Here is a 23,956-nt window from a genome sequence, read left to right as displayed (position 1 = left end):
ATATGACGGAAACTAGGGCGGCAAGAGTGGAACAAAACACTAGGCAAAAGACCGAGCCTTCCACCCTTTACCAAGTATATAGGTGCATTAAGATAACAAGATAATATAGTGATATCCCAACAATAAACAGTGTTCCAACAAGGAACGATCTCCAATCTTCACCTGCAACTAGCAACGCTATAAGAGGGGCTGAGCAAAGCGGTAACATAGCCAATCAACGGTTTGCTAGGAAGTGGTGGGTTAGAGGTTTGACATGGCAATTTGGGAGGCATGATAAGCAAGTGGTAGGCATCATAGCATAGGCATATCAAAAGAGCGAGCATCTAGCAAGCAAAGATAGAAGTGATTTCGAGGGTATGATCATCTTGCCTGCAAGGTTGTCAGAGTTGACTTGATCCTCATAAGCGAACTCAACGGGCTCCTTGTTCGCGAAATCGTCTCCCGGCTCTATCCAAACAAGACAAACAAGCAAAAGGAACACAATCAACCACGTGCAATGCTCAAACAAACATGATGCAAACATGGTATGCTATGCGGGATGCGGTATGTGATGCATATGCAAGATTTGACAAGGAATGATTGAACCTGGCCTCAACATGGAAATCCAAGAGTGCCACTGGAAAGGTGAGGTGATTTCGGTTGAAATCGATATAAAGATCACCGGAATCGGATGCACGGTTTGGAAATGGCAAGCAAAACAAATATGACACCGGTCTGCGATAATCAGCAAGTAGCCATCTAAATGCATCAAGATAAATATGCTACAGCACTCAACCATGACAAAAAAAATACATGACAAGGATCCACTCATGAAGCTTAACAAACGATGAACACTGAGCTACGGATAATTCATCCATTAACAGGTTCAAACAAGCATGGCAAAAGTGCAAATGATAACAGGTTTCAGACTTAGTGAAATTAACACAAGTCTAGAATTTAACATCAGGAAGCACACTTTAGAGCATGAAAAATACATGCTATAGGAACTTAACATGGCAAAGCAAGGCATGGCATGAAGCTACTCAAAGCACTTAACAAAAGTCCCTTAGTGACCTTGAGCCAAAAGGGATCAGAAAATACAATTGCAAGCATGTGAACATGGCAAAAACATAATCAGATTACAGACTTAGTGAAAAACTGGAGCATGCAAAACAGTTAAGGAGTAGGCATGTTTACGAGCACGATGCACTCACTACAGAGCATGAAATGACAAACTAAGCATACAACCATCAAGAATACATGTCCTAGAAGCTAGACACGGCAAGAACAACAACCTAGCATGCACGGATCAATAGCAACATCCTCGGCAAAATTGCTAACAAGTCAACAATCTGCCAGGATTCACCAAATAGCAAAAGTAGAGCTCGATTGACTCAAGCTAGGGTGCTCCATAAATCCAAACAAAGACATGGATGGATAGAGCACCACAATGTTAACAAATCATCCTTACTGATCATCCTCAAAAGAGGCACGGGTCACTAGGAGACAACATGAACATATGGCATAACGACGAAATCAGGACAAGGACTTAGTGAAATTCTAAGTCCCTGAAATCAGCATTACCGAGTACACTACTTTGCAAGCTTGTGCTATTCACCACACATATCACAAAAACACATGGTAAGCACCTCTATAAAGATGGCATGGCATATAACAAAACTCATGTAGAGCTCAGGAGCATATCATGCTGCCGGGGGACTGATCCACGAGCACCTATGGGACCGGCGGGCCGAGTCCCTTTCGGTTCGGCGGGGGCGGAGGTCGCACGAAGAGCGGATCGAGGCGAAGCACACGAGCGGTTTACCCAGGTTCGGGCCGCACGGATGCGTAAAACCCTACTCCTGCTTTGTGGTTTGTATTGAGTTCTTGCTCGGGAGCGCGGAGTGCTACAGTACACACCAGCAGCTAACGAGACCGAGCGTGAGTGTTCTGTTTCTCCGAACCCCCCTCTAGTTGCGCATGGGCCTCCTTTTATATGCTCAAGGGGTCACCGACAGGTGGCAACGGAGACAAAGGGTAAAAATGGAAAGGTGCTGCGGTAGGTACAGCTACCTGCTACAGTTGATCATACCTAACCCTGCCGGTAGGGGACAAGGGCATTAAATGCCCGTCTGCGTTGTCTAAATAGTGCAAAAAGGGACCGCCAGGGATGCCACCGCTCGCCACGATGGCAATCTTGTCAGCGCCGCTTGCCACCGCTCACCGCTGGCTGCACAGCCTCCCTCCACGTACACCTGGAAGGGTCCCAGAGCGACACATTGGTGGATATGCTGGAGCGTGGGCACAGAGTGGAGGCTTGCCGCGGCAAGCGCCTTGCCGCGGTCGTTGTCTTGTCGCGTCCGGGAGCTTGTCGCTCACCGGGCCTTGCCGGGACGCGTGGCGCATCACGGCAAGTTCCTTGAGATGCCTTGGTTGGCCTTCCCGGCAAGCTCCTCTCGCCGGGGTCTTGAGATGCCTTTGGTGGCCTTCCCGGCAAGCTTCTCTTGCCGGGGTCTTGTCTCCTTGGCTTGGATACTTTGTCCTTGAATGGCTCCAAAGGAACCACGGAGGACCTTGGCGGTCACCCGGCAAGCCTTGCCGCGGGATGCTGCGACTGCCCGTGCACAAGTTCTGGATACTAGGGTACCCCTACTCTAGTACACCGACAGGAGCCCCCGGGCCTGGGCCATACGCGGTGCCGAGCGCTATTGGGCCAGGCCCAAAACAGGGCACGGGCACGCGCGGCCTAGGTTACGCCGTATCTCTCTCCGTATCCACCGCGCCCTCCCCGAACGACACGCGTTGAATGCGGCGTCGTGGGAGAGATCGTGGGTGGTTTCTTTATTCGTAAATGCGGAACGTCCACCCCCTCCCTCTTTATAAGCAGGGGAAACAGGGGTAGTTCGCCCATTCGCCGGTTGCTGCTTCAATCTCGGAAATCTCCGCCGCTCCCTCATCTTCCCAAAGCCGAAAGAGAGCAGCGCTCCGCCCCCCATCGCCACCAGCACCACCAACGCCGTCGACCTCCTCCACCACTTCTGCCATGGCTCCAAAAGCCGACAAGGGGAAGGTTGTGAAGTCGACCGAGGCGCAGCGGCTTGCGGTGCTGCGAAAGGAGCGGGCAGTCTTCCCCCCAAGCTCGCCGCGAGGGAGCTGAGGGAGAACTACTACCTCTTCTGGTCGACGGAGACACGAGCGCATCCGCGCACGAAGGTACTTCCCGCCGCCGCTTGGAAGACGGCTCCAAACGGATACCCTTTCTTCGCCTTGTTCTTCTACTGCGGGCTCTGCCCGCCCTTCTCTGAATTCTTCTGCGACACTATGAACACCTACGGGTTCCACCTCCTTGACTTCACCCCCAATGCCGTTCTGACCATGGCAGTTTTCGCACATCTCTGCAAAAACTTTGTCGGAGTCCATCCCAATGTAGCCCTTTTTCGCCACTTCTTTATGCCCCGAGTAGAGAGAGGAGAGCCTTTATCCGGCGGAATCGCCTGGATCTCAAGGGCCGGCAAGAAGGACACTTATCTGGAGGGAGAGTTCCGCGGCAAGTGGGAGGAATTGAGAGCAGACTGGTGCTGGATTGACGAGGAGAACCCGCAGCCCTTCACCGCCCGGCGCCAAGCCCCAGTAGCACGCGGCAGCGACTGGAGTGACGTGGCCCTGGAAGACGACAGGCTGAAGATTGCTGTCACCCGGATCCTACGCCTCAGGCTTGCCGGGCTCACTGTAGGCGCTGTTGGCGCAGATTTTCTTCGCCGCCGCATCGCCCCCCTGCAGGAACGGGGGAGACCCGCCTGGGAGTTCAAGAATGCGGCGGATATCATGAGGCTGCGGCCGGGCCTCAACTTCAACTTCACTGTTCTGGAGCTCAACGCGATGCTCCAGGAGCTGTTCAAGTACGACCCTCAACATCCTGAAGTGTTCAGGTTGCCGGGGGCGTCGTTCCGCTGTGCAACAACTCTGCGCTCGACCGCATCCGCGCAATGATGCCGTTGTGCAATTCACATGGAATTGTCCCAACTTGGCAAGAGCCTGCAGACGACGTCGTGCAGCAATTCTTCGATGGCTTGGTAGAAGTGCCGATCCGCTCTAACGAGAAGGATAGCCTCACCTGCGACACCACCGATGCGGAGATGACACACATCGCCACTAGGCTGGAAGAGGCGGCGGCAGCCGTAGCCGCGGGCGAATTTGGGTTCACCGTGGAGGAGGCAGAGGCAGCAGAGGCGGCAAGCCGTGCCGAGCGAGGGGAGCCCGCCGGCAAGAAAGAGCTTGCCGGGCATGACGTCGAGTCGAGCGAGCCCGCCAAGGATACGAGCGGCTCGCTGGAAATCAACTCCTCTTCCTCCTCATCTTCAGGCAGCTCGCCGCAAGCAGAGCCTCCATCCCCACCAAAAAGGCGTCTCCGCAAGGCCGGTGACGTTGCGGAGCGACAGGCGAGTCAACAGTCGCCGCGCCGCGTGACACGCTCCACCGCGGCAAGCACTGTTGCCGCGGGAGCACCTCACGCTGCGACGGCAACTGGAGCGGGACCCTCCCGGACCACCGCTTCTACTCCTGCCGCTTCTCACGCCGCGCCGGCAGCCGGAGCGGGGTCGTCTCAGACCACCGCCACTGCTCCCGCCAAGCGGCCAAGGGAACCTACTCCTCCGCCTCCTCACGCCGGTCGTGATCCGGACTTCGACTTCTCCGCGTTCAGCTCCGACGAGGAAGAAGAAGAGTAAGATTCTCTTGTTGTACTTGTAGTTCTTCAATTCTTGCTGCTTTGTCTTGTATCTCATTTGCTTTACTCTGAACTTGTTCCTTTTTAGGACTTTGGCCCAGAGAGCAGCAAAGAGAGCCAAGGTCCCGGTGATCGTCATTGAGGACGAACCCACTGCGACAGCAGGGGGTGCGCCCGAGACAACCTTGCCGGACCCGGCAAGTTTTCTCCAGAGCAGCCCCCAACGTAAGTATATGGTTTGCTTTCCGCTTTGAGGTGCGCATGGATACTCTGTCTTTGCTGATATCTGACTGTTGGTTTGTGTAGGAGCAGAGCAGCCCCACTAGGAGCCAAGGGAGAGTCCTCTGGCAAGGGAGAGCTTTCCGGTAAGGGAGAAGTCTCCGACAAGGGACAGCACCAGCGGCCCCCCGACGGCGGAGACCACGACTGCAGAACCCGGTACAGGTAATCCTTTCGCTGCAAGATTTCCCTTGGGTTCTTCTTCTTTTGATCTTCTTGGGTATTTGCTTGACTCTTCTCCCTTTTCCGGCCGTCAGACCCATCTGCTGCGGAGCCGATGGAGATCGAGGTTGCCGCCGACGACGCCGCTGCCACCGAGGGAGCAGCCGGTGCTGACGATCCCGCCGGCGCAAAGGCCGCCAAAGCTGCCGCCACAGCAGCTGGCGAGGGGTCTGGTGATCGCACTGACGGCCCTGAGGCCGTAGGAGCGCCAGGCGCTACGCCGACCGCCGACCCGTCCGCCGCTGCCACAGCGCCAGGCTCCGAAGAGCCCCAGCCAGGCGTCTACTTGAAGGCCGGCGACGGCGTCTTCATCAACCTCCCCTGGGCGTCAAGCTCCAGGGCACCGGTCGAGGGAGAGATCTTCGACGGGGAGGTGCTCGCCTCCGCTGGGCTGACGCTGGTTGACGCGCCGAGCAGCAGCAGCAACGAGCCTGAGGAGGAGCGGCTGCTGCAGAAGTTGTTGTCGCTCTACCGTGCGCGGCAAGCCAAGCTGGAATCCCGCGAGGCGCTTGTCGCGAAGGCGGGAGCAGACATCGAGAAGCGCGCGGAGGAGAGATGCTGATCTGGAGGCGCTCAAGACCCTTGTCGCACCCATTGTGGACAAGGTGAGCGGGATCAAGATGATCGAGGGCAATCGCGTAGACTAGGCCGCCCGTTTCTTCTTTTCTTGTCGCTGTTTGTCATGTTATGAAAACAATCTGTTAGAGCCGCGACAAGCTATCTTTGTAATATAACTCTATTCCGGGTAATGATTGCAATGTTATTCCCTTTACTTGATTCCTCCCTTTGTATGTTTTTTTACCCTATGCTTTTAGGGAACTTGCCGGTGCAGGCACCTGAGCCGCGAGCGCTGAGTGCGGGACGTCAGCAGCCTGCTGGCGGTGCCGCTACCGACAAGAAACCTTGTTGCAACTAGTTGCAGCTCACTTAAGTTGTTGAGCGGACTCGAAACAAAATAAGGGCGCAACTAGCTACGAGTTGGTTCCTCCGCGCATAGGCTTTCCATACAAAGTGCGGTCGTTCAAGGGAAATAACTTAAAAATTTTAAAAAAATCTGATTGCTCAAACTTTGGCAACTTAGCTTTTCTGTTGTTTGTTTCCCGGCAAGGCGAAACTTTCTTGAACGACGCCTGGTCCATACCATTATCTTCTCCTTCCCCCCCGGCAAACTTGTGGGCGAGGGACCCTTCCTTTGCTTGAGAGAAAAAAAAGAAAGAGGAGAAAATAAAGATATGGAGCCTTACGGCTCGTTATTGCTTACCGTGGAGTAGGTGCTGCACAAAGTGTCAGATCATATATGCCAAAAAATAGAGAGCATGAAATTGACAAGATGTGCAGAGCACATGAGCTTTGCTTATGCACGGGGTCTGCGCCCGGCTTTGTACAAAGGATTACATGCAACAGCGGCAAGACTTGTACAAAAGGTGGTTGCCGGAACAGGTTCCGGCAACCGCGCCTTACGGGTAAAACTTACGAAGATGCTCAATGTTCCAGGAATTGCTCACCGGAATGCTATCTTTGGTCTCAAGGTGGACAGCGCCAGGCCTAGTGACTCGTTTCACCCGGTAAGGGCCTTCCCACTTCGGCGTCAACTTGTTGGAATTCTTGGTGGACTGAACACGCCGAAGAACAAGGTCGCCTTCCTCGAGACTTCTGGCGTTAACTTTGCGGCTATGGTAGCGGCGCAAAGCTTGCTGGTAGCGAGCAGCTCGCACAGCAGCCTGAAGACGGTCTTCCTCAAGGAGTAGCGCGTCATCTTGTCGCAGCTGCTCTTGCTCAAGCTCATCATAAGCGAGCACTCGAGGTGACCCGTATACGAGTTCCATGGGGAGAACTGCCTCTGCTCCATAGACTAGAGCGAAAGGTGTCTGGCCAGTGGCTCGATTTGGCGTCGTCCTGATCGACCAAAGAACCACTGGCAGCTCCTCGATCCAGTTTCTTCCGCACTTGTGCAGCCTGTCGAAAGTCCTGGTCTTGAGCCCGCGCAGCACTTCAGCATTTGCCCTCTCCGCTTGACCGTTGCTTCTCTGGTGAGCAACAGAAGCGAAGCAGACCTTGGCGCCAAGATCTTGGACGTACTGCTTGAAGGTGCGGCTCGTGAATTGCGTACCGTTGTCGGTGATTATCCTGTTAGGGATCCCGAAGCGGCAAACAATCAACCTGAAGAACCTGACTGCTGACTGTGCTGTCACCTTCCTCACTGGTTCCACTTCCGGCCACTTTGTGAACTTGTCGATTGCAACGTACAAGTACTCAAAGCCCCCGACTGCTCGGGGGAAGGGGCCGAGGATGTCGAGCCCCCAGACCGAAAATGGCCAGGATAAAGGGATCGTCTGGAGAGCTTGAGCTGGTTGGTGTATCTGCTTGGAATGGAACTGGCACGCTTCACACTTGGTTACTTGTGCAGTTGCATCCTGGAGGGCTGTCGGCCAAAAGAAACCCTGCCGGAATGCTTTGCCGACAAGTGCTCTTGTGCTGATGTGGTGACCACATATGCCTCCATGTATCTCTGCCAACAGCTTTTGTCCGTCTTCCCGGCGAATACACTTCAATTTCACACCGTTCAGTCTTCTTCTGTACAGTGTCTTGTCGACAAACTGGTACATACTTGACTGCCGGGCTACTCTTTCCGCTTCTTCTTGCTCTTTGGGAAGTTCTCCTGTCTGAAGGAAACGGACAGTCTGTTGCGCCCATGCTGGAGCTTGTGGCTCGACAACAAGGACTAAAGGCAAATCTCCTGCTGCGGGAACATCCGCTTCTACGGCGAGAACCTGCGGCTCTGCCGGAGCTTGACGTTCCCTGGCAAGCTTGCCGGAGCAAAACTTGTCGGGAGCTTCTGCTTCAACGGAACAAACCCTAGGGCTTGCCGGAGCAGGCTGCTCCTCAGCGCCTTTGGCGTTGATCTTGGGGATCTTCTTGGCGGCGGCTTCGGGAAGCTCTGCCGGAAAATAGTCACCAGAAATCAACTTCCTCTTCTTGCTCTGTCCAGCTGATGGCGTTACAGACGGTTGAGTCAGCTTGAGCACAAAGATCCCTGGTTCCACAGGTAACTTAAGTGCGGCGCACTTTGACAGGCCATCGGCAATGGCGTTCTGAGCTCTTGGAACATGCTCCATCTGTAGGCCGTCAAAGTGCTCTTCTAGCTTTCTCACTTCATCGACGTAGGCTTCCATCAACGGACTCTGATAGATCTTGTTCACTTGGCGGACGACAAGCTGCGAGTCACCCCTGACAATGAGCTTCTTGATCCCAAGGTCTGCCGCGATCCTGAGACCGGCAAGCAAGCTTTCATACTCTGTAGTATTGTTTGTTGCTTGCTCCTTGGGAAAGTGCATCTGGACTACGTACTTGAGGTGCTCTCCGGTGGGTGCCACAAGCAGCACGCCAGCACCGGCGCCTTGCAGCGAAAAGGCACCATCAAAGTACATCAGCCACTCTTTGCTTGCTTCATCGACGGGGATGCTCGTTTCTGGAATTTCTTCATCTGGTGTTGGCGTCCATTCTGCTATGAATTCTGCCAATGCTCTGCTTTGGATAGTTGAAGTACTCTCAAACTTAAGGCCAAAGCTTGACAGTTCCAGTGCCCACTCAACAATCCTGCCTGTCGCTTCTGGATTCTGTAGTATCCTCTTCAGCGAAAAGCGAGTGACAACTGTGATCTCATGTGCTTGGAAGTAATGGCGCAGCTTTCTCGAGGCCATGAGAAGGCCGAAAAGCAATTTCTGCACACCAGAGTACCTTGACCTAGCTCCCTGCAGAAGGGAACTGACAAAGTAAACTGGGCACTGCACCATTCTCTTCTGTATCTCCTCGCGCGTCTGCGCAGATCCATCCTTGTCGGGACCAGAGCTTGCCGGGGAAGCCCCCTGCATGTCGCTGGATGCGCCTGCCGTGGTTGCTGGCTCGTCATCTGCCTCCCTCTCTGCCACTAACGCAGCACTAACCACTTGATTGGTTGCCGCTATATACAGCAGCAACTTCTCTTGTGGCTTAGGTGCGACAAGTATTGGAGGGGAGGACAGGTATCTCTTCAAGTCTTGCAGCGCAGCCTCCGCTTCCGGAGTCCATTTCATTGGACCTGCCTTTTTCAATAATTTGAAAAATGGCAGGGCACGCTCAGCAGACCTAGAGATAAACCTGCTGAGAGCAGCCACGCAACCGGCAAGTCTTTGTACATCCTTGACGCGCTTTGGTGCTTCAATCTGCTCAATGGCCTTGATCTTGTCGGGATTGGCTTCGATTCCCCGCTGAGACACGAAGAACCCGAGAAGCTTGCCGGAGGGGACTCCAAACACACACTTCTCTGGGTTGAGCTTGAGGCTGATCTTGCGCAGATTTGCAAAGGTCTCGTCTAAATCTTGGATCAGAGTTGCCTTGTCCTTGCTCTTGACCACTATGTCATCCATGTAGGCTTCCACATTTCAGTGTATTTGTGGCTCAAGGGCGATATGGACTACCCTTGCAAATGTTGAACTAGCATTTTTTAATCCAAAAGGCATCCGTATGAAACAGTACGTGCCACATGGAGTGATGAATGCGATCTTCTCCTCATCCTCTTCTGCCATGAAGATCTGATGGTATCCTGAGCATGCGTCAAGAAATGAAAGCAAATCACATCCGGCCGTGGAGTCAACAATCTGGTCAATGCGCGGCAAAGGAAATGGGTCTTTGGGACAAGCTTTGTTAACATCGGTAAAGTCGATACAAAGTCTCCATTTCCCGTTCGCCTTGCGCACGACTACAGGATTGGCCAACCACGTAGGATGGAGCACTCCTCTGACAAGGCCTGCTGCTTCCAACTTCTTGATCTCTTCTACGATGAATTCTTGGCGCTCCACTGCTTGCTTCCTGACCTTCAGCTTGACGGGACGCGCATGAGGTCAAACGGCAAGATGATGCTCAATTACTTTCCTGGGAACACCGAGGATGTCAGACGGTTGCCACGCAAACACGTCGACATTCGCCCGCGGGAAAGCAATGAGCGCGCTTTCCTATTTAGGGTCGAGAGTGGCACTGATGGTGAAGGTACCACCAGCGCCGTCCTCTTTGGCGGACACCTTCTTGGTCTTTGGCGGAGCTGCCATTGTCTTCTTACACTTGCCGGTGGAGCTCGATGGTGCGTCCTCGACGGCAGCGCAGCACTCCGAAGAGGTGCGCTTGCCGGAGTGGGCATCAGAACTCTTGCCGGACTTGGTATTCTTCTTCCCCCCGGGAGCTTCAACGGCAAGTGACTTGTGGTCTGTTGCGGCTGCCGCTTCCCGGTAGATCTTGTCGGCGCAGATAAGAGCATCCTTCTTGTCACCGGGGACAGAGATGACGCTTATCGGGCCTGGCATCTTCAGCATGTTGTATGCGTAGTGAGAGGCTGCCATGAACTTGGCGAGTGCTGGACGGCCAAGTATCCCATTGTAAGGCAATGGAATATCGGCAACGTCAAAAGTGACCTTCTCAGTCCTGAAGTTCAGCTCGCCGCCAAATGTTACTGGCAACGTGACCTTCCCCTTCGGCTTGCTCCTTCCCGGGTTGATTCCTTGGAATGTGCCGGTCTCTACAAGCTCGCTGTCAGGGATCTGGAGTTTCTGGAGTACAGCGGAGGAGATCAGGTTCAAGCCGGCCCCGCCGTCAACTAGCATCTTAGTGACCTTGAGGTTGCGGATAGTTGGTGAAACCAACATCGGCAAGCACCCGACTGCAGTTGTGCGATCAGGGTGGTCCTCAATATCAAAGATGATAGGCGTGCTGGACCATTTCAGAAGCTTGCGTGACTCGACAGGTGGCTCCGCCGCATTGACTTCCCGCACCCACTGCTTGAGTTGGCGGTGTGAAGTATGCAGAGAAGCACCGCCGTCAATGCACAAGACCTCTGTGGCTTTCTGGAACTCCTGCTCACCGGTCTCAACATCATCCATGTCTTCGTCGTTGTCGTCATCTTCATCCTTGTCGCGGCCGCGGGGAGGTCTGTCTCCTTGCCGTTGCTTGGCCTTGCCGCGGCGTCCTCCCCGGCCAGCGCGCTTCTTGCCGGATTCTCCAGCGCCTCCTTGGGCCCTCTCCTTGTCGCATCGCTCGTATTCAGCCTTTTGCTGCTGGACAAGCTGCTCGACCTTCTTGCAGCTCTGGAGGTCATGGCCCTTGGTGCGGTGGATCTTGCAGTACTGCTTGTCGGTCCCGTCCTACTTGTCGGCGACCACCACAGTCTGGCAGTTGGTGCATGCGGCAATCTCCTTGCCGGAGCTACCAACTTTGGCTTTCTTGGCGCCACCTTCTTTGCCGGACTGCTCAACGACTAGCACATCTTTGCCTTTCTTCTTCCTGTTCCGCCGCCGGTTTTTCTTTGTCGGGGCAGCATCCTCGCTGTCAGATCCTCCTGCTCCTGTATCCTCTCCAGGGAGTTTCCTCCCTTCCTCAGCACGTGCACACTTGTCGGCCAGGGCATACAGTTCACTGACGTCTCTGATCTTGCACATCGCCATCTCCTCCCGCATCCTGCGGTTACGCATGTTCTGATGGAACGCGCTGATGACCGCGGTAGGGTGGACATCTGGGATGTTGTGCTGTACACGGCTGAATCTCTGAATGTACTTGCGCAGGGGCTCTCCTTCCTTCTGGGCGAGCAGATGAAGGTCACTCTCTTGGCCATGAGGTTTGTGGCCGCCTGTAAAGGCGCCGACAAACTGATGGCATAGGTCTGCCCAGGAGGATATGGAGTTGTCCGGCAAGTGCATGAGCCAGGACCTGACGTCGGGCTTGAGCACCAGCGGGAAGTAGTTGGCAAGGATCTTGTTGTCCCGCCCCCCGGCAGCCTGCATCGCGATGGTGTAGATGCTGAGGAACTCCGACGGATGCGACTTGCCGTCGTACTTCTCTGGTACGTCTGGCTTGAAATTCTTCATGCTGGGCCACTGGACTTGCCGCAGCTCACGAGTAAACGCAGGGCAACCTACTGCGTACGGCAAGTCACCTGGTTCCCCTGGCGCATGCATGTCGACAGAGGGCCCAGCGCGCTGGTCCGATTGACGTCGCGCTTCTCTTCAGCGCTCGATGCGAGTACGAGCGTCTTCTTGCTGTCGTTCGTGAAGAACTTGGCGCTGATCACGACGAGCTCGTGGATCTGATGACGCGGTGGAGTCGCTGTCGAGGTGGATCCGGCGAGTCGACGATCTTGGCCTTCGGGGTAGAGAGTGCACAGTGGTTGCACCCCCACCGGTCTTGTCGCCACCGGCTCGTGCCTGGCTGACTGGCTGCGGCTGCGACGTGCTCGGCTGCCGTTGAGTGTCGCCGTTGGCGAAGCCGATGAGACTCTGAATGGTGGCCCTCCAGTCGTCGATCTTGTCTGCCGTTGGAGGGTAGTCCAAGAGCAGTTGAGCTCGCGCCAAAGCTTCTGTTGCAGTGGCGGGTGGCGGTGGCGAACGGTGCGAGGAGTGGGATATGCTCGGACTTCTAACTATGTTAGAAGGAGCAATATCCCGTCCAGGCGACCGTGCCTCGCTCGTGCCAGCATGTTGGCGTGCATGCTGGTCTTGAGCACTCCGAGATCCACCAGCCCGATCTTGGTCCAGCAAACACATGGTACCGTGAGCACCATGACGCTGCCGGTCCCGCGCCTCCTGAGATGGGCACGGTGCATGTACGGACGTCGAGGTCTTGGAGTGCGCCCGGTCGTTGTGGGAGCCGGCTACACCGCCGATGGGCAGCGCAGCCTTGTCCTTGGACCTGGCAGCACTGTGAGCTCCCTCGTCGACGCCCGTTCTTCCGCCGGCATCTGCCCCATCAGCCGTTTGCTCCGGCGGTGGTGGGTTCGGCGCGGACGGAGAAGCCGCCTCCGAAGCCTTCTTCTATGACGGCATGTCGATGAAGATGATGAAGATCTAGCTCGCGTGAACGCCGGATCTGGTTCACACAACCTCGACGCCCCCTACCTGGCGCGCCAAAGATGCCGGGGGACTGATCCACGAGCACCTATGGGACCGGCGGGCCGAGTCCCTTTCGGTTCGGCGGGGGCGGAGGTCGCACGAAGAGCGGATCGAGGCGAAGCACACGAGCGGTTTACCCAGGTTCGGGCCGCACGGATGTGTAAAACCCTACTCCTGCTTTGTGGTTTGTATTGAGTTCTTGCTCGGGAGCGTGGAGTGCTACAGTACACACCAGCAGCTAACGAGACCGAGCGTGAGTGTTCTGTTTCTCCGAACCCCCCTCTAAGTTGCGCATGGGCCTCCTTTTATATGCTCAAGGGGTCACCGACAGGTGGCAACGGAGACAAAGGGTAAAAATGGAAAGGTGCTGCGGTAGGTACAGCTACCTGCTACAGTTTATCATACCTAACCCTGACGGCAGAGGACAAGGGCATTAAATGCCCGTCTGCGTCGTCTAAATAGTGCAAAAAGGGACCGCCAGGGACGCCACCGCTCGCCACGATGGCAATCTTGTCAGCGCCGCTTGCCACCGCTCACCGCTGGCTGCACAGCCTCCCGCCATGTACGCCTGGAAGGGTCCCAGAGCGACACGTTGGTGGATATGCTGGAGCGCGGGCACAGAGTGGAGGCTTGCCGCGGCAAGCGCCTTGCCGCGGTCGTTGTCTTGTCGCGTCCGGGAGCTTGTCGCTCACCGGGCCTTGCCAGGACGCGTGGCGCGTCGCGGAAAGTTCCTTGAGATGCCTTGGTTGGCCTTCCCGGCAAGCTCCTCTCGCCGGGGTCTTGAGATGCCTTTGGTGGCCTTCCCGGCAAGCTCCTCTTGCCGGGGTCTTGTCTCCTTGGCTTGGATACTTTGTCCTTGAATGGCTCCAAAGGAACCACGGAGGACCTTGGCGGTCACCCGACAAGCCTTGCCGCGGGATGCTGCGACTGCCCGTGCACAAGTTCGGGATACTAGGGTACCCCTACTCTAGTACACCGACACATGCACACATTAATCATGGCAAAAATGACAAATATCTATTTGATGAAACAGATCTGGCAAATATATCAGATAGCCCTTTTCCAACAGCATTTTGGGAATCAAGATGAGCTCAACTGAAAATGATGCAATGAGATGAAATGATGTACTCTTTGAGACGAACATTTTGATATGCTACATGCACAAATCGAAGCTACGGATGCAGAGTTACGACATGATGAAAAACGCAAAAAAACTAGGGTTACGGGATAAAAGTCAACCGATCCAGATCTGGAGATCTACTGTAGCAACACTGTAGCAGGGCGCGGAAAATGAGGATCGTCGGCGTGGACGAACAGCACGGTGGCCGGAGCTAAGGAAGCTCGCCGGGGCGGCTCGCCGGCCGGAGGAGGAGGATGCCGGGGCGACGGTTGCCGGAGCTGGGGCCGGCCCGACGGAGGAAGTGGACGGCGGGGGCGGTGACCACGATGCGGGGCGGCGCGCAGGGCGCCGACGAACTCGCGTGCGGCGCATGGCGCGTTGAGCGAGGTCGGTGGCGGCGCCGGGCACCGGCCTTCGGGAAGACGGCGGTGGGGCTAACGGGCGGCGCGGGGGCTCCTCTGGCCCGGTCGGGTGGCAGGGAGGGCCGACCACGGGCCGAGCGGGCCCGTGCGGCGGCGGCAAAGTGGGGCGACCACCCGGGACAGATGGCGGCGCGCGATTGGTCGGCGGCGGTGTGTCCAGGCAGACCGGACGTGTCCGGCGCGGCGAGAGGGAAAGATCTAGGGTTAGGGTGGTAGAAGACCCGGGATTTTCGGAGGGGAGACTATTTATAGGCATAGAGGGAGCTAGGAAGCTCCAAATGGAGTGTGGTTTTCGTCCACGCGATTGTGATTGAACGACCAAGACGATGGAGAGGGTTTAGGTGGGTTTTGGACCAAATTGGGAGGGTGTTGGGCTGCAACACAAACGAGGCCTTCTCGGTCCCTCGGTTAACCGTTGGAGTATCAAACGAAGTCCAAATGGTACGAAACTTGACAGGCGGTCTACCGGTAGTAAACCAAGGCCGCATGACAAGTCTCGGTCCAATCCGGAAATGTTTAGCCCCCACACACGAAAAGAGGTAGAAAGGGGCGCCGGAGGAGATAGGAGCGCCGGAATGCAAAACGGACAACGGGGAAAATGCTTGGATGCATGAGACGAACACGTATACAAATGCAATGCACATGATGACATGATATGAGATGCATGACACAGACAACAACACACGGAGACAAAAACCCGAACCCGAGGAAAATAAAATAACTTAGCGCCGGAAACGGCAAGAGTTGGGATACATATAAGGTAAATTACATCCGGGGTGTTACAACACTCCACCACTACGAAAGGATCTCGTCCCAAGATCTAGGGCTGGAAAAACGCCGGGTACTTAGAACAGAGGTGATCCTCGCATTCCCAGGTGGCTTCACGGTCGGAATGGTGTGACCACTTGACTTTGAGGAATTTGATTGACTTATTGTGAGTCTTGCGTTCAGTCTCTTCAAGAATAGCAACGCGGTGCTCACGATAAGAGAGCTCTTCTTGGAGATCAATGTCTTTGAAGTTGACAGTGCGGTCAGGGGTCTTGAAGCACTTGCGGAGCTGAGAGACATGGAACACGTCGTGCACATTAGCAAAGTTGGAGGGAAGCTCGAGTTGATAGGCGAGATCGCCTCTCTTGCTGACGATCTTGAAAGGACCCACGTATCTAGGGGCAAGCTTCCCTTTGATACCGAAGCGACGAGTACCTTTGATTGGAGAGACGCGGAGGTAAACATGGTCTCCGATCTCGAAAGCCAAATCACGATGCTTACTATCATAGTAGCTCTTCTAGCACGATTGCACTACTTTGAGGTTATCACGAATGACTTTGCACATCTCATCTGCCTCTGTGATCAAGTCATTTCCAAGAAGTTGACGCTCACCAGTCTCTGACCAGTTAAGAGGAGTACGGCACTTCCTGCCATAGAGAATTTCAAATGGGGCCTTGCCCGAACTCGCTTGAAAGCTGTTGTTGTAGGAGAAGTCGGCATATGGAAGACAATCTTCCCACTTCATACCGAAGGAGATAACGTAAGCCCTGAGCATATCTTCGAGAATATGATTGACACGCTTGACTTGACCGCTAGTTTGAGGATGAAAAGTTGTGCTGAAACGGATGTTGGTGCCCATGGCCTTCTGAAAAGAATCCCAAAACTTGGAGGTAAAGATGCTGCCACGGTCTGAAGAAATCAACTATGGAATGCCGTGTAGAGAGACAATCCGAGAGGTATAAAGCTCCGCCAATTGAGCTGCAGTGATAGACTCTTTGATAGGCAGGAAATGAGCCACTTTAGTGAGTTTGTCGATGACAACGAATATAGCATCATTGCCACGCTTGGACTTTGGAAACCCAGTCACGAAGTCCATCTCAATGTGGCCAAACTTCCATTCTGGAATGGCAAGAGGTTGGAGGAGACCAGCTGGTCGTTGGTGTTCTGCCTTCACTCTTCTGCAGACATCACATTCATTCACGAACTGAGCAATCTCGCGCTTCATTCGAGTCCACCAATAAGCCTGCTTGAGGTCCTGGTACATCTTCGTACTCCCAGGGTGGATGGAGAGGAGTGAATTGTGAGCCTCATTCATAATGACTTTATGAAGGTCACCTTTAGGCACAACAATGCGATCCTCGAAGAAGAGAGTATCCTTGTCATCAAGGCGATAACACTTGTACTTGGGTTGACTCTTGGCAATCCCAATCTTCATCTTCTTCACCATAGCATCAAGAAGTTGAGCCTCGCGAATTTGATCTTCCAAAGTAGGAGAGACTTGAAGGTTGGCTAGGAAACCTTGAGGAACAACTTGCAAATTGAGTTTGCGGAAAGCTTCACAAAGCTCGGGTTGGTAGGGCTTGAGAATCAGACTGCTGCAGTAAGCCTTCCTGCTCAATGCGTCAACAATCACATTGGCCTTGCCTGGAGTATATTCGATGCTCGGATTATACTCTTGAATCATTTCGACCCAACGAGTCTGCCTGAGGTTGAGATTAGGCTGAGTGAAGATGTACTTGAGACTCTTATGGTTAGTGAAGATGTCCACTTTTCTTCCCAATAAGAGATGTCTCCAAGTCAAAAGAGCATGCACAACTGCCGCCAACTCGTGGTCATGAGTGGGGTAGTTCTTCTCGTTGGGCTTCAACTGGCGAGAAGTATAGGCCACAACTTTATTCTCTTGCATCAACACTGCACCAAGACCTTGAAGAGAGGCATCGCAGAAGACCTCGAACAGTTTGGATTCATCAGGAGGAGTCAGAACTGGAGCGGTGACTAATTTCTCTTTCAGGGTGTTGAAAGCGATGTCACATTCAGGAGACCAAATGTACTTGACGTGCTTCTGGAGAAGCTTGGAAAGCGGCTTCGCGATCTTTGAGAAGTTCTCAACGAACCTTCGACAATAGCTTGTGAGACCAAGGAAGCTGCGGAGTTGCTTCACGTTCTGAGGTGGTTCCCAATTCAAAATTGCAGACACCTTCTCAGGATTCATCGCAATGCCCTTGGCACAGATGATATGCCCAAGATAAAGAACCTCATCGAGCCAAAACTCGCACTTTGAGAACTTGGCATAGAATTGATGTTCTCTGAGCTTGTCGAGCACCAAATGCAAGTGCTTGGCATGATCTTCCTTGTTCTTCGAAAAGACCAGAATGTCATCGAGGTAGACCAAGATGAAGTCATTTGTGTAGGCGTTGAAGATGAAGTTCATCATGCGAGAGAAAGTCGGTGGAGCGTTGACGAGGCCAAAATACATGACAGTGTATTCATATGAACCATAGCTTGTTCTGAAAGCCGTCTTGGGAATATCTTGCTCACGAATTCGAATATGGTGATAGCCCATACGGAGATCAATCTTGGAGAATACTTGAGCACCTTTGAGTTGTTCAAACAGCTTGTTGATGTTGGGAAGTGGGTACTTGTTCTTTATAGCCTTCTTGTTCAATGGACGGCAGTCAACACAAAGTCGGTCCGTTCCATCCTTCTTCTTCACAAAAACAACTCCACAACCCCACGGAGAAGAACTAGGTCGGATGAGACCCATTCGCTCTTGAATATCGAGGTGCTTCTTCAGCTCTTTCAACTCTTCAGGTCCAAGCTTGTAAGGACGTCTGCAAACAGGTTCCGTGCCTGGCTCAAGATCGATGACGAATTCAACTGGCCGGTGCGGAGGCATTCCTGGAAGCTCTTCTGGAAAGACGTCTTGATATTCGCAAACTACTGGAATTTGAGAGATGGCATCCAGTTCACCCTTCTCATTGAGAGAAAACAGACAGGTTGTATCATCACGAGCGGCAAAGACAATTACATCCTCAGACGAATGAGTCAATTGAATCTGCCTGGCAGCACAATCAAGATGCGCCTTGTGCTTAGAAAGCCAATCCATTCCGAGAATAAGATCAATATCCGAGTTTCCAAGAACCACTGGAGAGGACAGAAACTTGTAGTCGCCCAACGTGATAGAGACATCGGGAGCAACCAAACTAGAAGTCAAAAGCTTGCCGGGAGAAACAACTTGCATGACTTTGGGCATAACCTCAGTATCAACATTGTGCTTCGATGCAAATGGGAATGACAAGAAAGAATGCGATGCACCAGTGTCAAAAAGTACTTTTGCAGGAACATTGTTAACAGGAAGGTTACCCATGATGACATCTGACGAGTCCTCTGCCTGAGCTGCATTCATCAAGTTGACCTTGGCGTACTTGGGGTTATGCTTGACCACAGCTGTACTCGCCGATCTCACAGGAGGAGGAGGAGGGAGACGCCTCTGATTGAAGCATTTGTTGGCATAGTGACCCTTCTGTTGGCACTTGTTGCACGTGACCTCTGAAAGCAGACGGTGATACAGAGCACTCGATCTTGGAGCTTGAGACAAAGTCTTGTTCTGAAAGCCAGGGTTGGGTGGGTGGGAAGATCCACTGCCACCTTTGCTCTTCTGCTGATAAGGCTGACGGAACGGAGGAGGAGGAAGCCAATACTTCTGCTGCTTAGCCACTTGAGTTGAGGAAGAAGGAGTAGCATCTCTGACTCGCTTCTTGGAAGCATCGCACTTCAGTTGAGCAGTCTCTTGCTTCATTGCCATGTTGTAAAACTCATCGTACCTCTTGGGCTCAAAGAGAACGAGAGCTAGCTGGATTTCTTCTCTGAGACCACCCCTGAACTGGTATATCATGCTCTTCTCGTCAGGGACATCCTGCTTAGCAAAACGGGCGAGCTTCTGAAACATCTTGTTGTACTCGTAGACAGACATAGAGCCTTGCTTCAGGTTGCGGAATTCCTCACGCTTGCTTTCAACCACACTCTGAGGAATATGATGAGCTTTGAAGTCTTGACGGAATTCATCCCAGGTAATCACACGGCCTCCTCTGGAATCTTTGTACTGCTGAAACCATTCTGCAGCTTGGTCTTTGAGTTCGAAGGAAGCGAACTTGACAAAGTCCTCAGGCCTGACGTTACTGCACTCAAAATGCTTGCATATGTCCACGAGCCAATCATCAGCGTCTGTTGCCTCAACACAATTGCTGAAGGTCTTTGGCTGGTTAGCAAGGAACTGGTTGAGTGTAGCAAAGTGATTCTGATTGTTGCCTTGGCCCTGGTTCCCTTGATTGCACTCTTGAAGAAGTTGCATGATCAGCTGCGTGTTTGCATTGGTAGAGGCCATCACAGCTTGCCATGCTTCCAGAGGTGGAGGTGGTGGTGGCTGATCAGGATTCGGAGTCGTGCGTGTTGGAGGAGCCATCCTGAAGAGGTTGACATCCATTAGCACATTGACAGACAAATATTGAAGCTGAATCAAATAGGTTGAAATTGCAACATATAGTCTTCACATCCGAACAAAATGAACGAATGCATTCCAATTGAAATGGTCACATATCCATAAATTGAGAAGCCACTTAGAATTGAGGTAGAAGAAAAACAACAAGGTACGGACCAAGAACGAATACTCGGTAAGGATCACCCAATCTCAAACCAAATATCCGCGGAAGAAGAACTAGAGCTACAAGAATTCCCACCTATGAAACTCCCGAACCTTTCCGGTTATGCAATCAGGTGTTGGGGATACAGGGGAAGCATAATATCTCACCCAAATCTAGCAAATCCTACATCCAGCTGTATCCATCCTTCAACACATAACCGAGAAAAACTTCGGAAATCGTCTACCTCAACCTTCGAAAAGCATCCGTTATACGAGTTATGGCAATACTCCCGAACTCCCACCCCAGTACTGGGTGGCGTCGAGGTTATCTCACCAACAACTACATAAAAGAGATTTTCGATGTCGGCGAAACTCAGGTATTCCAGAATCTCAACAATAAAATTGTGACGACAACACCTCGGAGCTCAACTCCCCGGGACACTGCCACAACCCCTAAATGACAGGAGGCACCAAGAACAATGTTCTCGTCACAAATCGATCAGAACGATTCCAAGATACCTGCGTGATCCTAAAAAAAATTAGTGAAATTTGAGAAGAGAAGAGTCAAAACTCTATGTCGGGATGCCTTACCAGAGCGTTGAAGGGACTAGGGAGTAAAAAGAATTCCTAAACTCTCCGATATATAATTCCTAAATGACTCAACATTTTTCTAGACTCAACAACACCAACGATTCGATCAAGCAGGGGGCTCCTAAGGTCGGGGAAGGCTCTGATTACCAACTTGTAACGCCCTCGATGCGGCTATATCTCCTATGTGTCGAAGCACGACTTAGAGGCATAACCGCATTGAAAGCAATGTCGCAAGTAAGGCAATCTTCACAACAACCCATGTAAATATATAAAAGGGGAAAGGATACATAGTTGGCTTACACTCGCCACGTCACAAAAATACATGAATAACATTACAAATCATCCAATACACTCATGGTCCGACTACGGTACCAAAATAAAGATCAACCCCAACATGCGACACGGTCCCCGACCGCCCCAACTGGGCACCACTACTGATCATCTGGGAAAGACACATAGTAACGGCGAGCGTCTTCATCGAACTCCCACTTGAGCTCAAGTGCATCGTCTGGAACGGTAACATCGGTCCCTGCATCTGGTTTTGGAAGTAAACTGTGAGTCACGGGGACTCAGCAATCTCACACCCTCGCGATCAAGACTATTTAAGCTTATAGGTAAGGCAAGGTAATATGTGGAGCTGCAGCAAGCGACTAGCATATATGGTGGCTAACCTGTTCGCAAAAGAGAGCGAGAAGAGAAGGCAAAAGCACGGTCGAACAACTATGATCAAGAAGTGATCCTAGAACAATCTACGTCAAGCATTACTCCAACACCATGTTCACTTCCCGGACTCCGCCGAGAAGAGACCATCACGGTTATGCACGCGATTGATTCATTTTAATTAAGTTAAGTTTCATGTTATCTACAACCGGACATTAACAAATTCCCATCTGCCCATAACCGTGGGCACGGCTTTTGAAAGTTCAAATCCCTGCAGGGGAGTCCCAACTTATCCCATCACAAGCTCTCACGGTCAACGAAGGATATTCCTTCTCCCGAGACATTCCGATCAAACTCGGCAGCCCGGTTTAACAAGGCATCCTCGACAATGGTAAAACAAGTCCAGCAACACCGCCCGAATGTGCCGACAAATCCCGATAGGAGCTGCACATATCTCGTTCTCAGGGCACACTCAGATGAGACATCCTACGAGTAAAACCAACCCTCAAGTTGCCCCGAGGTGGCCCCGCAGTCTACTCGGTCGGACCAACACTCAGAGGAGCACTGGCCCGGGGGGTTTAAATAAGATGACCCTTGGGCTCCAGAAACCCAAGGGAAAAAGAGGCTAGGTGGCAAATGGTAAAACCAAGGTTGGGCATTGCTGGAGGAGTTTTATTCAAGGCGAACTGTCAAGGGGTTCCCATTATAACCCAACCTCGTAAGGAACGCAAAATCCGGGAACATAACACCGATATGACAGAAAATAGGGCGGCAAGAGTGGAACAAAACACTAGGCAAAAGGCCGAGCCTTCCACCCTTTACCAAGTATATAAGTGCATTAAGATAACAAGACAATATAGTGATATCCCAACAATAAACAATGTTCCAACAAGGAACGATCTCCAATCTTCACCTGCAACTAGCAACGCTATAAGAGGGGCTAAGCAAAGCGGTAACATAGCCAATCAACGGTTTGCTATGACATGGTGGGTTAGAGGTTTCACATGGCAATTTGGGAGGCGTGATAAGCAAGTGGTAGGCATCATAGCATAGGCATAGCAAAAGAGCGAGCATCTAGCAAGCAAAGATAGAAGTGATTTCGAGGGTATGATCATCTTGCCTGCAAGGTTGTCAGAGTTGACTTGATCCTCGTAAGCGAACTCAACGGGCTCCTCGTTCGCGAACTCGTCTCCCGACTCTACCCAAACAACACAAACAAGCAAAAGGAACACAATCAACCACGTGCAATGCTCAAACAAACATGATGCAAACATAGTATGCTATGCGGGATGAGGTATGTGATGCATATGCAAGATTTGACAAGGAATGATTGAACCTGGCCTCAACTTGGAAATCCAAGAGTGCCACTGGAAAGGTGAGATGATTTCGGTTGAAATCGATATAAAGATCATCGGAATCGGATGCACGGTTTGGAAATGGCAAGCAAAACAAATATGACACCAGTCTGCGATAATCAGCAAGTAGCCATCTAAATGCATCAAGATAAATATGCTACATCACTCAACCATGATAAAAAAAATACATGACAGGGATCCACTCATGAAGCTTAACAAACGATGAACACTGAGCTACGGATAATTCATCCATTAACAGGTTCAAACAAGCATGGCAAAAGTACAAATGATAACAGGTTTCAGACTTAGTGAAATTAACACAAGTCTGGAATTTAACATCGGGAAGCACACTTTAGAGCATGAAAAATACATGCTATAAGAACTTAACATGGCAAAGCAAGGCATGGCATGAAGCTACTCAAAGCACTTAACAAAAGTCCCTTAGTGACCTTGAGCCAAAAGGGATCAGAAAATACAATTGCAAGCATGTGAACATGGCAAAAACATAATCAGATTACAGACTGAAAAACTGGAGCATGCAAAACAATTAACGAGTAGGCATGTTTATGAGCTCGATGCACTCACTACAGAGCATGGCATGACAAACTTAGCATACAACCATCAAGAATACATGTCCTAGAAGCTAGACATGGTAAGAACAACAACATAGTATGCACGGATCAATAGCAACATCCTCGGCAAAATCGCTAACAAGTCAACAATCTGCGAGGATTCATGAAATAGCAAAAGTAAAGCTCGATTGACTCAAGCTAGGGTGCTCCATAAATGCAAACAAAGACATGGATGGATAGAGCACCACAATGTTAACAAATCATCCTTACTGATCATCCTCAAAAGAGGCACGGATCACTAAGAAACAACATGAACATATGGCATAACGATGAAATCAGGACAAGGACTTAGTGAAATTCTAAGTCCCTGAAATCAGCATTACCGAGTACGCTACTTTGCAAGCTTGTTCTAGTCACCACACATATCACAAAAACACATGGTAAGCACCTCTGGAAAGATGGCATGGCATATAACAAAACTCATGTAGAGCTCAGGAGCATATCATGCACACATTAATCATGGCAAAAATAACAAATATCTATTTGATGAAACAGATCTGGCAAATATATCAGATAGCCCTCTTCCAACAGCATTTCGGGCATCGAAATGAGCTCAAATGAAAATGGTGCAATGAGATGAAATGATGTACTCTTTGATACGAACATTTTGATATGCTACATGCGCAAATCGGAGCTACGGATGCAGAGTTACG

This window comes from Triticum dicoccoides, chromosome 5A, assembly GCF_002162155.2.
Source record: "Triticum dicoccoides isolate Atlit2015 ecotype Zavitan chromosome 5A, WEW_v2.0, whole genome shotgun sequence".
NCBI classification, from domain to species: domain Eukaryota; kingdom Viridiplantae; phylum Streptophyta; class Magnoliopsida; order Poales; family Poaceae; genus Triticum; species Triticum dicoccoides.
The sequence above is the reverse complement of the archived record's forward strand: the minus strand, read 5'-3'. Positions refer to the sequence as shown.